This window comes from Nyctibius grandis, chromosome 4, assembly GCF_013368605.1.
Source record: "Nyctibius grandis isolate bNycGra1 chromosome 4, bNycGra1.pri, whole genome shotgun sequence".
NCBI classification, from domain to species: domain Eukaryota; kingdom Metazoa; phylum Chordata; class Aves; order Nyctibiiformes; family Nyctibiidae; genus Nyctibius; species Nyctibius grandis.
This window is the reverse complement of record NC_090661.1, coordinates 16126027-16141288: the sequence shown is the minus strand read 5'-3', so window position 1 is coordinate 16141288 and position 15262 is coordinate 16126027. Positions and strand designations below refer to the sequence as shown.

The following is a 15262-nucleotide window of genomic DNA, read 5'->3' as shown; positions in this document are numbered from 1 at the left end:
ACGTTCTATAGCCTATGAAGGATCCACTGTATGTTTGTGGAAGATCTTTGATATTTAATGCTGTGATGTCAGAAGGGGGAAGATACCAGCATGCTTTATCTTTTGCTCGCTGTATGAGGACAAACAATTTTTGGAGTGGGAACAGGGATGTGCAGTCCCCTTGGTCTGCGTTAACCCCTTGCCACATGACAAGCCTTTGGACTGGCTGCTGGGGCAGTGGAGCTCACCCATGGCTTCACTCCCGGCCTCTGGACTGGATGCTTGCAGACAGGGCGGTGCCCGTTTGGTGGAAGAATGTCAGCATTAGAGTTTGTGAGACACAGGACAGACCAGAGCACAGGTCTCTGACTGCCAGGATGTGACATGGTGTATTTACGTGTTCAGACAGAAGGTGCCAGGTCTGTTGCTTTCTTTATGGATTACCATTCTGTGTGTGTGTTTGCCTGCTAACCCAGTGGTCCTTCATTTTTAATCTCATCAACTGTTTGTGCCCCCAGAGGGGCACGATAAGGAAAAGAAATCTGTTTCACTTTGAACCTTCTGGAGCTAAGTAGTATTTCTATCTCCAGGTTTGGTCTTGAGAAGTGAAGGCAGTTGAAGGCTGAGGGTACTCAATAAATTTTGGGAAGTTCTAGATTAAGGATATGTCATTATTATTTTTTCTGTTTGTATGTGTTTAGCTGTAATGTTGAACATACACAGAATCACAGAATCACAGAATGTTAGGGATTGGAAGGGACCTCGAAAGATCATCTAGTCCAATCCCCCTGCCGGGGCAGGATTGCCTAGACCATATCACACAGGAACGCGTCCAGGCGGGTTTTGAATGTCTCCAGAGAAGGAGACTCCACAACCTCTCTGGGCAGCCTGTTCCAGTGTTCAGTCACCCTCACCGTAAAGAAGAGGTTAAGGTTGAGGGCAGCCTTGGTTGTAGTGACGATGAGATGGTAGAGTTCAGGATCTCATGTGGCAGGAACAGAATAGCTAGCAGAATCACAACCCTGAACTTCAGGAGGGCCAACTTTGGCCTTTTCAAGCAATTGCTAGGGGAAATCCCATGGGACAGGGTACTAGAAGGTAAGGGGGCCCAAGATAGTTGGTTAGCATTCAAGGACTGCTTCTTCCGAGCTCAAGATCAGAGCATCCCAACAAGTAGGAAGTCAAGGAAGGGGACCAAGAAACCTGCATGGTTGAACAGGGAACTGCTGGGCAAACTCAAGTGGAAGATGAAGGTGTACAGATCGTGGAAGGAGGGGCTGGCCACTTGGGAGGAATATAAGTCTGTTGTCAGAGGATGTAGGGAGGCAACTAGGAAAGCTAAGGCCTCCTTGGAATTAAACCTTGCAAGAGAGGTCAAGGACAACAGAAAGGGCTTCTTCAAATACATTGCAGGTAAAGCCAACACTAGAGGCAATGTAGGCCCACTGATGAATGAGGTGGGGGTCCTGGAGACAGAGGATAAAAAGAAGGCGGAGTTACTGAATGCCTTCTTTGCCTCTGTCTATACTGTTGGAGGCTGTCCTGAGGAGCCCTGGACCCCTGCGGCCTCAGAAGAAGTCAAGATAGAGGAGGAATCTGTCTTGGTTGATGAGGGCTGGGTCAGGGACCAATTAAGCAACCTGGATGTCCATAAATCCATGGGCCCTGATGGGATGCACCCGCGGGTGCTGAGGGAGCTGGCGGAAGTCATTGCTAGGCCACTCTCCTTCATCTTTGCTAAGTCGTGGGCAACGGGAGAGGTGCCTGAGGACTGGAGGAAAGCGAATGTCACTCCAGTCTTCAAAAAGGGCAGGAAGGAGGACCCGGGTAACTATAGACCGGTCAGCCTCACCTCCATCCCCGGAAAGGTGATGGAACAACTTGTCCTTGGTGCTGTCTCTAGGCACATCAAGGATAGGGGGATCATTAGGGGCACTCAGCATGGCTTCACCAAGGGGAAGTCTTGCTCAACCAACTTGATAGCCTTTTATGAGGATGTTACCCGGTGGATAGATGATGGTAAAGCTGTGGATGTGGTCTATCTCGATTTCAGTAAAGCGTTTGACACGGTCTCCCACAGCATCCTTGCAGCTAAACTGGGGAAGTGTGGTCTGGATGATCGGGTAGTGAGGTGGATTGTAAACTGGCTGAAGGAAAGAAGCCAGAGAGTAGTGGTCAGCGGGACAGAGTCCAGTTGGAGGTCTGTGTCTAGCGGAGTCCCGCAAGGGTCGGTTCTGGGACCAGTTCTATTCAATATATTCATTAATGACTTAGGTAATAATCTTAGTCTTGCCTCCCCTTTTAAAATATGTTCCCTTGCAACAACAACATCTGGAGATTTGGGGTCAGTAGGGTGTTAGGTTATGGAGCAAATGAAAATAATAATAATAAAATAATCTCTGTCACATTTCATATCTCTTAGGCAAAGGCTACTGAGGGCCAGTTAGTTCTGTGCATGACCTCTGTAAGAGTTCTTAGACATATAAGAGCAGCCAAAAATAGCTCCTTGGAAGGTCAGGGAAGGCATCTTTTCTGCATGTGGATAGCTTTGCATTTCTGACCTGAAACATCTATATGTCTTATGATAAGCAAGCAAGAATGGATGGAAAGAAAATAGAATACCAAAATGGACTTGGAGGGCAGCCAGAGCCTGTGTAACATGTTCCTTATTCATATGAGTCTGTACAAACTGCTGCAAGCCTTGGAGACTTTTTTTTCCATACATGAAATGGAGAAAGCCTGCATTAACTTCTACACCATGCTTCAAAGACAGCCTAGCCAAATAAAGGCTGGATTCAAACTGTCAATAGATGAATAACAGCAAGAGGAACCCTTATGTTTTTAAAATGGAGCCATAAGCTCACATCCAAGTGATTTTAAGCTTCTGATTGACCCTGGAGCCTGAAAGAAATTCCAGCTTGTCAGACCGAATGTTCTCTCTCTTTTGATATCTGCATGCTGCGACAGTTTACAAGAAGCTTTTATAGCAAATCCTGAAGTCAGAGTCACCGCAGAACACTTTTAATTATTGAATAGGCAAGAGCTAATGTGAGAGGGAAAGGCTCTGTGTTTCTCTGTGTATTAATCTCCCCCCCGCCCCTTCCTGCCCAAATCCCCTTGGTTAATCAGGTTATGTTTGCCCTATTTCTCTCGGGGAGCAAGCAGAATGCCGTGTTGCTAGAAATGGAGGAAGGGAAGGAGAAGGGCATGCTGAAAGCAAGAGAGAGTTGAGGATGCTCCAGAAATGAAAGCGTCACTTTGGCAGGGTTCCCGAGATCACAGCAGGATGCCTTCGGGCTGTGGGATGTTTCTGTGATCTGTCACGCTTGCTGACATGCATGATCTCACATCCGAGGCCATCTGCAAAGGACAGCTTGTCTGCGCTCAGCCTGGAGGCATTGGTGGTCTCTGCAGCCAACAGCTCCCTCCCCAAACACCCACTCAACAGCTTGTTGCAGCTAAATGCTCCTAGGAGGGAGTAACTGATGTCCCTGGGGGAACACGCTCTGCCCGACATTTGCCTGAAGTGCAGTGGTTAATTCGGGGGGTGGCAGCGCATATGCGCACGCATATAAACACACACACACTGAGCTGTATGTGCTGCACGCTTTTGTGCAGTCATACAGCCTTTAATTCTTGCTGCACTCATCCTCTGGGACAGGTGGCTGCAAGCTACAGAAAAATAGCACAGATGGACTCGCCAAAGTAAAATGCAGCTATGAGAAGCAGGGAGCCAGCAAACACGCAGACACCACCACTGACCTGTGTGCTGGTGAATCTAAGTTTCCTTTAAGTCTGGTGATTCTGGAATTTAGCTCTGAGCGTGCTGAGATTTGGGGCATTCTTCATGTGGGTGCATGCCTTGGAAATGCTCTTATCCCCAAGAATAATGGGCAATACCAGACTGGGCAACTGAGGTCCAAAGCTCTTTTGGGACCAGTGTCTAAACCCACAGCTTGCATCTGAAACAGTTCCTGAAATGTGAAAAATTGCTTGTTCTGAGGTCTGAGTCTGGGCAGGCTGAGGAGAATAGGGTAAGTCTTGATGGGAGAATGAAGTGCAGTGGCTTGGATGACTTTGGGAGCACGGCAAATAATTCAGAAGGATGCAGAACTGCAAGGCTGCATCCACGTTCTGTGTTTTGGGGTTGAATTTATCCAAAAGCTCAAAACCAAACCTTTCTAGACCAAATCGTGATGCTTCAGGGAGTTTATATGTAACCCTGCTTCTCTAACGCTCTGATCCTGGCTCTGGATCAACTGACTGTCGCCCTATGCTTGCATTTCAGTTTTGCCAGGAAGTGCCAAACCACACAAGCATTGCCTAATTCAGCCTTGTGTGCCAGCTTCTTTGCTGGGATCATAGTGCATTGTTCTTTTGAGACACATGTATTAGAAGAGATTTTTAGCACCCCTCTCTGTTAACAGCATGGATCAGAAACATTTTTGTAGCTCAAAGCCAGGTGATTGCTAAGACATTCTTCCAAAAGCATAAGCATTGGCAGATGCAGACCTGAGCTAGTAAATCCTGGAGCCATGACATGATTTTACATGTTCCCCAGCACAGAGCAGGGCTAACTGGGTGGCCACAGACTCCTGCTCCCCCAAGAATGAAGACAGGCAGGAAATGAACCCCAGAAACCGTTCCTTGGCAGGAGAGAGCTGTGGTTTAAAAAGCAAGGTATAGCAAGCCCCAGGCTGTTTCAGAGCCAGGTCTTGCAGGTGCCTACAAGCCACGTGGGGATCCTGGATGCCTTGCTCCCAGTGCTTGTCCAGAACTTGCCGATGCCCGAACATAACGTGCTGCTGTGGCCAGTACTATATGTTACAACAGCTTTGCCGTGCTTGGGCCACCTCTGTGCAATCCTTTGCAGCGGTGAAGAGCAGGAAGGCTGAGTTGCTCCACAGAGCTGCAGTTGGTTTAACTGCAGTAGGTGGGAGGGGATGGTCACAGGGGAGAAAGCTGAGCTGTGTGATGAGCGGCTTTGGTTCAAATCTGTACTAGGTAGGAGTCTGCCTTGCCAGCCTGTGCGTGGGATGCTGCCGGAGCAGATGGTTAGCAGCCCTGTTGCTGCTGGGTGAGCCGCCTCGTGGGGAGCCGCCAGTTTTGCGCAGGGAGGAGGGCATCCTGCCTTTGGGGGAGGAGAATGGTGCGGGATGTGGCAGCCTGGAGGCACGCCCAGAGAAGTCTACATCTGACTTGGAAGGCTGAGCAACAGCGTGATCCGAAGAGCAGATCTCATAAATCGTTTGTAGGTTAACAGGAGGCTTTTTCTATGCCTCTCTGATGCTGCCAGGTAAAAAGCTGTCAGTTGCACAAATATATCCATCAATCTCCTCTTTACCCCAGCCTCCCCCAAACTAGACTTAGGCTCCCAGAGTTAAGTGACTGGCTTAAAAATTCCAAATTTACCATCTGGTGTACTTCTAATTGTCTTTGTCTTCCAAAACGTTAATTCCTGTTTTCAAGCTTCTTTTTTTTTTTATAAGCCAGGAACTATTTTTTTTTTGGTGTGTGTTTTTTTTTGTTGTTAACAAAGTCCCAGGACTCCAGAAACCAACTTTAAGGAAAGCTGCAGTGGTTGCTCAGACCTAGTAGCACTGAAAGGAAGCTGAGAGACAAAAGCCGTAGCTGCGGAGCTGGGCCAGGAGGCAAGGCTGGAACAGTGGCTCCATTGTTTGACTTTTCTGTAGCTGGTGAATATGGCTGCATGTCCCTGGGAGTTGCATATTACAAATACATGGCTCATGGTGTGCACAGCAATCAAATCACGAGGTAATTACTGGACCAGTGGGAGAGGCATGCAAGCAGTACAGGTTGCTAAATAATTTTAAAAAAAAATCAACACTTTGAAGTTCAGAACTCTGCCTCTATGATCTGGTTTTAGGTGAGAAAGAAATAGGAAGTTTAGAGATGAAGAATCTTGAGAATATCTGCCTCAATTTTAGTTGCTGATAATGATTTTGATAGGGCCAGTGGCTATACTGACTTCTGCTCCCAGTTAAGTTTTTAACCATTTAAAACATTAGGCATCTAAAGCATTGAAGGTCTGATTCTGCAGAAAGTACTGGTACAAAATACTCATTAAATTCAGGGCATTAAAAAAAATAATCTTTAGAAACATTGATATGACAGCATGGGATGGATTTGGCCCACAGAGTTCTGCACAAGATCCATAGGGCTGGAGCTCCTTGGCTAATAGAAATAGGATAATTCTAATCTAAAATATCTCATCCTTTCCATGCTGTTCTGCTGAACATATGACATGGAATTTGGGGGGTAAGGAATAAAATGTTAGGATTTTAAAATGTAACATATATTAATGTCTCAGTTCTTATGTGCAGTTTGAGGTATCCTACAGAGATAGAGTTCTTGGAAATTGGATACTGCATGTCTGGACAGCCAGTACTTCCTCTAAATACAGCCTTTTTGAGCTGTTGCACAGTGTTTCTTTGAAGTTTATTGTCCCAGAATTTACTTAATCTCTCTGGAAACCTTGAGCAAAGCAATAAAATGTTTATTTCATATGGAATCTTGAATGTAGGTGTGTGTGAAAGTTGGTAGATGCTTAATATTGGCTGACACATTAAATAATTTGTTGCATTTCTAGTACTTAGAATGCAAGTGGCTTGCTTGTGATAAAGCAGCTTTGAGGAATTATTTATGTGCCAAGTGGAAACAAATTGCTTTTCCTATGATTTGTATCCTTTTGAGGATATAGCACCTTCTAGTTTCTCTGAAACGTGCATCATCACTGCTATCTCCTTTGATAAAGAAATGTGAAAAAGAAAACTCGTTTTCCAGAAAGTATTGATGACCTGCCCAAGTTACCTGAAAACGCCCATAGTCGCAGCCTTATAACTGGACTAAAGATGTCATTAAAGCCCTGCTGTAAAAATGGTTGCGCAAGGCCTTTAATAGGGAAATTAGTTTGAACTTTGTGCTGATGCTCTTTACTATGTAACTTGCTGCCATTACGTGCAAATAAATAAAGGGGAGGAAAAAACCAACATACCCAAAAGTAAGGTCAAACATTGGACTCTGGACTGCTTGATGTAGTGGCTGCAAACATGCAGAAAATATTTCAGGGTTAAAGATTTGCCTTTGCAATTCTTCTGCGAACTGTGTACACCTAATGAGCCTGGGGGCTATTCTGGGAGATACTCGGAAAGGTTACCGTCCATGTAGCAGTGGCACTTCCCCAGGGCTCCTTCCATAGGCAACCAAGACAAGTTGTTCCATGAATTCATCCTCTGGAAGAGCTGAAATTGGTCTGTCTTTTCCTTGGATGGGTTTTCAACCATTGTTTGGGAAACCCTTAGAGGTGTGTGTATGGATTCTTGCGCTGCAAATGGAAGATGAGCTTGCTTTACCTGAGACTTCTTGCACATCTCTTACAATTAACCTGTGGACCTTCAGCCGTCACAGACGTGACTTCTCTGCGGCCGTGGTTTTATCTTCTGTGAGAGTGAGAAGGAGCCCAGCTTCGACAAGCTGAAGTTAGCCTTTGTCAGTGTCCTTCTTTCTTCTCATCCACGCCATCTGCTATTGGGTATCCTTAAGTATGACATTGGAAGTCAGCAACAATTTAAAAAAGAAAAATTAGCCAATCCCTCTGGGACATCTTGCTGAAAACAAACCTCTGTCAGTGACCTAGATCCAGTGAAGTTTTGAATTATTTAGATTACATCTTGCAGATAATGCAGAAAACTTGTGTTTGGGAGAATGCTTTCAATTTTAGGTTGTATTAAGTAATCCTCTCCTTTCTTTAGAAAGTTTGATGCTGACGAGGGACAGCTGAAGGGCTGTCTTTGACCACTGGTACTGCCCTTTTGATTACATAAATGTTCTTAACAGTTGTCAGTAATCTTGAGAAATGACACATCTGAAATGTTGACCCTGTTTGTTTTTTTCCTCATGCTGGTGTTTGCCAGGTGCAGATTCCAAAACAGCTGTAAAGGTTGGGTGTGCAGCTGGCAAGGTTTGGGCCCTGTGCTACCCACTTAGGCTCTTGCCAAGTGAAGTCAGTAGGAGGGATGGCTCTAGGGTTGGATTTTTAACGAACCAGTAAATATTTCAGTCCTGCTGCATCCAGTGGGAGTTAGATGCACAAATACTTGGTTATAACCATACCAGATAGGTGGGGGAGCTGTGTACAGAGCTTGTGGCTCTCGCTCACAGTGCTGCCCTCTGGACCTACCATATGGCTCTCACTGCCACCAGTTACCTCCAGGCCTCCTGCAAAGCATGCACTGCTGCAGCACGGCATTTCCTTACACCTAGTCCTTGAAAAGGACGGAGCTATTGCTGTGCCAGTGAGCTGAAAATGTGTCATATGAAATATTTGTCCAGTTTATTCATGTGAGTTACTGTAGCTAGTCCAGTGCTTCCTGGTGCTGCTGTAGGAACAAATTCAGGCAGGAGCTTGCCCTGTTGCTGCTGGAAAGAGAAAGTAGAAATGGGGCTGAGCAGTGAAGCCTTGGAGTTTGGAGCGTGGCTTTTGTTTTGAGCTCATCCTTTAAATGAATTAAAGATATTTCTTGGTCTGGCAGTAGTGCTTGGCATGGAGATTTGCACAGGACTGTGACCAGCTGTGTCTGCATTAACAAGCTGTGTGCGATAAATAGGGTCAGATATTGAGCAAACAGTTGATGCTAAAAACCTGGCATCCGCTTTGTATGTGTGCTGGAGGTTTTTGCTCCTGGCTAACTCTAGTCTAGGCCTGTGGACTGACACCGACTAGCGATTGAAGTTCATCCTTGGTTTAGTTTCAAGACCGGGGAAATCTGTTTGCGTGCTCTGAGACGGCTTCGTCATCTGAACCAAAGCTTGGTAACCAAGAACACTTGGGAGATTTTGCTTTAAGAGTTTGTTCGTGATATGAATAAAATGCTAATACAGCTTCACCCAGTACCCAGGAGCTCCAAGCTGTGTTGTGTAACACAGCAATGTGCGCTCCAGGGTGTCTAATTATAGCACCAGATTCTGATTTCAGATAGCTTGATATTTATTATTTAAAAGGGAAGTATGTTGCAGGGAGAGTAATAATGAAATAATGTAACTTGAACTTAGGCAGTAGCGTGAGTGCAGAAGCAAAGCTGCCTTCCTAGCAGACCGTCTCCCTGGCCTGGCATCGATGTGGCGGCGTTTCTTGCCGGCGCCAAGCGATCGCCGGCTGTGCGGGAGGTGGAGCGGTGTTGCATAAAGGGGAGAGCAAGCTGTGAGTCAGGGCTGGAGGGCAGAGGCGTTCTCGCCCAGGGCAGAGCACAAAATGTCAGCGTGTGGCCGTGCTGTGTCCTGTAGGATTAAATAGGAGTCCGACTAGGACAGAATCAAAACTAATTGCTGCTTCTGCTCGTTTTTCTGAGCTCTTTTCCCCCCTCATTTCTGTGAGTTTTTCCATGGTGGAAAAAGCATTGGGTAGTCCTATTTAGCAACGCAAAGCATGGTGCTTCTCCCATCCCGTGAGCTGCAGTTTAACCACGGGTTGAACCAAGTTGACAGGAAATCAGGCACTGCGTTGTAACGTGCAGCTTCTCTATCCAATACCACTTCTAGTGGAAGTTTTCCCGGTCACGTCAGGTTTACTGCTATTGAGACTGCCACAAAGATTTTTTTGAGCGACAGGACAAGTTAGAGCTGGCAGAGACCTGGTTCTGGCTGCCTGATGCCAGCTGCAGCCTGTGCCTTGAGGAGAGAAACAAGCCTCCAAAGCTGCCCTTGCCGGAGGCAAATCCAAACCCGTAACAGGCTGCAAAAGGCGCTGCGGGGTCTCGCTGCCCACACGTGCTGCAGATCCCCCAGGAATGGGGGCCGTGTACGTAGTGCCTGTGCTGCAGAGCTGTGGTGTACCCTGCGGGGATGCAGGCAGGGCACGGTGTGTGCGGTCAGTGTTGCTCGCTCTTCCTGCTGCGTGCCGGGAATCCGCTCTGTCTGAATGTAGGACAGTGCTTCATACACCTGTGTCGTTCATCGCTTGGGCACAGCAAACAGCTGCGGGGCAGAGGGGCCTGGCTTTGCACTCGGGTGGTGTGATGTGGTAAAATTCCTGAGAAGGAGCTCTGTGCAGTGAGAGGGGTTTTTCTGTCTGGTGTCAAAGTGTAGTCAAACAGTTACTGACCCCCATGGAGACTGGACTGTGCCTTTAGGTCACCTCTGCTCCCATCCCAGGCAGCAGAGAAACTAGCTGTCTCTTCTGTGTCTCCTCCCAGGCTTTGTACATCAAGACAAAGAGCCCAATATATGGAGTCCCAGCTCTCATCCAGCTTGGGCAGGACAGGGAGCCCTCAGGGAGGGGTCTTGTGCAAGGCTCTGTGGGAAAGTGGCCTCAGAAACCAGGCTGCCCACACTTAAAACAGGGGTGAGGCTTAAGGATCAAGGCCAGCCATGCTGCCAAGGCACTTGTCTGGCCTCATGGTTCCCCCAGGGCTGGTAGCCCTGAGGCTGTGTTCCCATCTTGGTCCCACAAAAGGCAATTGCTTCTGCAGGAGGCTGGTGGAGCAGAGGGATGACAGGGCAGCTATTCCCCTTTGTCTGCTGGTAGAGCAGAGTAAGAACCAGACGTTGCTACCTACATGACTGTCGCAGTACTTATCCAAGCAGGGGCTGGAAGTCACCAGCAGCAGTGAATTTGGAGCTGGTAAGGGAACAGACACTCTTTTTTGGGGGGTTGTTTGTGTTCTGCACCCCACACGCTTTGGTATGAAGGGTGCTTGGCAGCGAGTCAGTGGTGCGGCTTGGCGTGTCTGGGGAGTGAGGTTCAAACCTGCTGTCGATGGAGTCAGAGAGAGATCAGCACCAACAAAACTGCTGGCAATCTCTGAGTGCTTTCCAGCTGGGAAGTGCCTTGGGCTGGCTGTGACCTGGGATCATCCCCCTTTCTATAACTAAAGGGGATAGTCTGTCTTCTGTGTTGTAATGTCTGGGGATTGTGACTAGTTAGTTCGAATGAAATGAAGTGCTTGGTGCGAGGGGAGCATGATGAAGAGGAGGGATTTCCACCCCTGGGGAAAAATCTCCCCCCAGGGAAAAGTGGATCTTAAATCCCTGGATGGAGATCCCTGTTACTTTAGCTGAATAGGGCCTCAATTAAGGATTGGATCACAGCTCTAACAGCTGGTTCTTTTTCTGGTTTATCATGCTGGTGTGCTGGTGTTTACTCAGTCTAAAGCAGTGGTTATCACCTGAGAATGGTTATCACAAAATCTAGTAGTAACTTCTTTGTTCGTCTTTGCACTGTTGTATACGTTTGCTTTTGTTAAGACAAGTTGAGGAGCTGTGCCCGAGGGACTGGCAAGCCATGAAGAAAGACATTTTCATTTCTGCAGCACCCAGGATCCCTGTCCAAGAAGCACTACACTGTCTGCTGTAAAACAGCACAAGCTAGTTTGGGAGCTAGTGACAGAATTTGACATAGGGAAAGTGGCATTTTGGTGAACTGGAGTTAGCCAGAGGGCTGGAGAGGAGAATATCTGATCTCTCCTGGGTTTTCAGTAGCTCCCAGTGTGCTTTTGATCAATGTAAACTCTAAATTATGGCAGGACCCCTACTTGAAGTGCATTTGGAGTCCAACTGAGCTCTTTCTTTCCTGTCCCTTTTTTGAGGGACTGCTCTCTTTCCCTGTAACTGCCCCCTTGCTGTCCACATCTGTCCCATGCAGAACAGTGCCATGCTCAGCCACTGAGCACCCATGCAGAACGTGCTAGTGAGACAGACAAGTCTTGGGAGTCTGAGTGAGTTAATTTCTTATGGGTGGTCTTTATCAGGCACTCTGGTAGTTGGCCTTTGCTGTTACTCCTGAAATTACTAATGAGATCTCTGTCGTCTTAATTCCACCATTTCCAACCATTCAGCCATCTCCTTGTATTCCAGTTACAATACTTGGTGTGTTTGGTACCGTGCTCACCGTAACAGCACCAACAACCACACTCCTGAAATTCTTGTTGTTTGGAGTCATGGCAGGGTGTGCACAAGTACAAGCCAGGTTTTATGGGGAAATTTGGTTGCCTGAAGGATTAGGAAGGCAGAAAGCCTTTGGGGTGTAATTTCCTGAGCTCTGCAAGGCTGCTTTTCGTGACATAATGTCCCCGTACAGAGCATGTTGAGGGCACCTGGGTGCCCATGCTGACCTGCTGTAAAGCATTTTTCATAGTGACGTGCTTTGTGTGGCCCGTTCTTGCCGAACGGGATGCTTGGTGCTTACCAGCTGGGATAGCTGCTGTCTGGTTCTGGCCGTGCAGTTTTTGCCCCTGCTGAGCGCACGCCCGGCAAAACCACCCAGCCTGATGCCAGCGTCCCTCCTTGTCCCTCGCTGCTGCTGTTTCACTTGATGATCAGCTCATGGGAGGAAGGGGAGGGGAGCATGGTGCCTGTGCAGGTAGCAGGCAGGGCAGCCATGCCCAGGCTCAGGAGTTGTCACTTAGGAAGCACGTGGCTTTACAACTCGGCGTTTTCCTTAACATACTATCTGTAGAAGTAGGGCAAAGGTAGAACAAGGGGAGTGCTTACAGGGAAGTGGCTACTGTGGGGCTTTGGCATCTGAGCTGTCAATTTTGATTTGACATGAACTTGATTTGACATGCCACATGTCAAATAAAGTTATTATCAACGCTCTTTTATCTGTATCAGCCTGTCAGCTGTAGGTGGGGAGGCTGCAGGTTAGGTCAGGGAGGAGGTGAACATGCTGCTGTGATTCATGCGACAGGCTGGAAGTCCCAGCTGAGGCCAACACTCCTTGTGCAATACCTAGAAAGAGGCAGCTTCTGCCCCAGGAAGCCTGGTCATCTCTGGCCAGTTCCCAAAGCATTTGGGTCTTGTCTTTTTAACAAAAGCTTAAGCTTGGGTATACTCAAATCCTTCCCTCTTTTCTCTGCAGCTTGCAATTGAGGTGATGCAGACTGGTAGTTGTAGGGTAGAAAAGGGAGGATACGAGTGTTGCCAAGAGCAGGACAACACTTCCCCTTATGGTTTAGGGGATGAAATGCACAGCTGTGGGTGCAGGAAGGTTGTGTTGGCAGCTGAGTCCTGGGGAGGTTATACAGAAGGGATCTGGGATTCCCAGGCTACAAGGTGCTTGGGCGTGATGTCAAAGTATAGTGAAGACAGTGTTGTGCCAAAGAGGCGATGGCCAGTCGTGTGGGTGAGCACAAAGGGCAGGAGCTCGCTCAAGGAGGGTGGTGCATGGAAGTGGGGGATGTCAGCAGGGCTTGAGGATGCTTCTGCTGGGTGCAGTAATTGTACTGAAGCAATGATTTGTCATGTTGTGCCTGTGAATGAACTTGGGTTGGAAGGGGATGAAGTGGGGCTGTGTGGATGCTGATGTTCTAGAGAACAAAACTGTGTCCAGGTTTAACTGATGTTTGGGGGAGTGCCTTTCAGAGCCTCAGATTTAATTTGTGGTTTGTGAGGGCTGTGGGTGAGATAACAACCTTGTTAAAGGGGATCTGACACAGACCCTGTCCTCCCTGCCTGCTAAGTCCAGGACATTTTTTCCATGGGGATAAGCTGACATGTGAACTACTGGAGCAGTTTGGCTTTTCCAGGATGAAGAGTGTGTGGACTTTTGTGGGGGGAGGAAGAACAGAGGGCCACCAGGTTTTGGAGGGGATGGTGACGTTCATTGTGTGGGAAACACAGCAGCTGAGGGCTCACAGGATGGGAAAGTGCCAGCACAGAGCCCCAGCCTGGGCTGCATTCCCGAAGGCGTCACTGCTGTGGCACCCTGCCACCTGGCTGTCATCCTAAAGCTGTCTGGAGGGCAGAATGAAGGTGAACTGGCACCGCGTGGCCTGGCGGGAAGCGCGGGTGCAAATGTACGTACAGATCTCCCTCTGTGAGCGAGCTGGGGCTGCCTGTGGGGTGCTCGCTGCCTGTGGGGTGCTCGCTGCCCAGCAGCTGGATTCACGGAGGCATTTGGGCTCTGGTCCACTGTGCTCTGTGGCCACGCTGCTCCTTCAGTCTGATCAATTGCTCTGGCTGCATCTTGTACCTTTGGGTCTTGTCTCTTCCATGGCAGACAGTGCAAAAGAGCCCTGATATGGTATCCTCTATCTAGGATGTTATCAAGGAGAGCAGTGAATTCTCTTGCTCTCAGTGTGAGAGACAAGGATTTGGATATTTTTTGGGCAGGTGATGCGTTCAGAGTTAGCTGAGGGGAAATGCAGCATCCTGAAAAAGATCCAGGAGGTTGGGTTAGGTAATTTAATGGTCCCCCAGGCTTTAAACTCTACTGCAGGAGCACATCTGTTGTTAGTTATCAGGGTTTATGGAGCATCAATGTTAGATCACCAGTGACATCTGATCGCTATTCAAACTGAAGTTGCTGTGTTCTGTTTGGATCGAGCTCCAGCTCTTGCTGCGAGGTAAGGGAGAGCTTAGAAACAGGTTCAGAATATTGTGGCTCACACACTGAAACTGTGTTGCAATACAAAGGCTCCAAAGCCACTTAATACACTTCCTGCAGATCACAGCGATGCTTGGGTAGGCCCTTCCCTTAAGAAAGGGAAACAGGATGGATAATGGAAAACTGGATCTTAAGCTTTCTTGTCATCACCTCTCCTGCTTACACAAGTGACTGTCTCGATAAAGCAGCTGTTTGACAGGAGTTTTGGCAAAGGATAGGTAAGCTTTCTAGCTAATAACAATACCTCATGATAGAAGTTGTAAGGATGCAGTTACAGTATAAATAAAGGAAAATAGTTGTAGCTGTAAAAAGCATCTTAAAGGGGAGGTGGGGTAAGTCACCCATGTGGGAAAGCGCAGGGCCTTGGTCAGTGCTTTGTCACATTGCGAAGCTGAAGATCATCGTCTAGAGAGCTACTCTGTGAGTGTGCAAGAAATTACTTGTAGGAATGGCTTCAGTGGAAAGATGTCGCTTACCATCCTTGACTGGGGTAGAGCTCTTGTTGAGAGAGAAATAGCCCAGCCTTTCTTGTGGCACGTCTAAGTATTTTCATCTGCTGAAATTCACAGGCAACAAATAAGCTGAGCCAGAGCTGTGTTAATATCTGCTTTAAGTTATCCTTTCTCTCTTACTAGCAAAGCTTGGATTTGAATGGCTGACAAAGCAGCCTGTGCAGCTCTCCTGAACCAACAGCTGCTGGATCAATATATGGAACAAGCAGAGTACTAATCCCTGGAGACTTAAACTGGCTTTTGTATGATCAGGAACAGAGGGACAGTAGCACTACTAATGGTTTAGATTCCCTGTGTGGCAGGAAAAAGTTCTCAACCCCTAAAAATGAAAGAATCTGACAGTAACTGTATTGTAAGCCTTTTGCTCCTG

General features: G+C 47.6%; 1 protein-coding gene across 1 annotated transcript in view; it reads left to right on the top strand.

The window, feature by feature from the left end:
• The window catches only part of LOC137663064 (serum amyloid A protein-like), an 84504-nt gene that overhangs the window by 11877 nt on the left and 57365 nt on the right, over positions 1 to 15262 (top strand). The gene's annotated exons all lie outside the window — the stretch shown is intronic.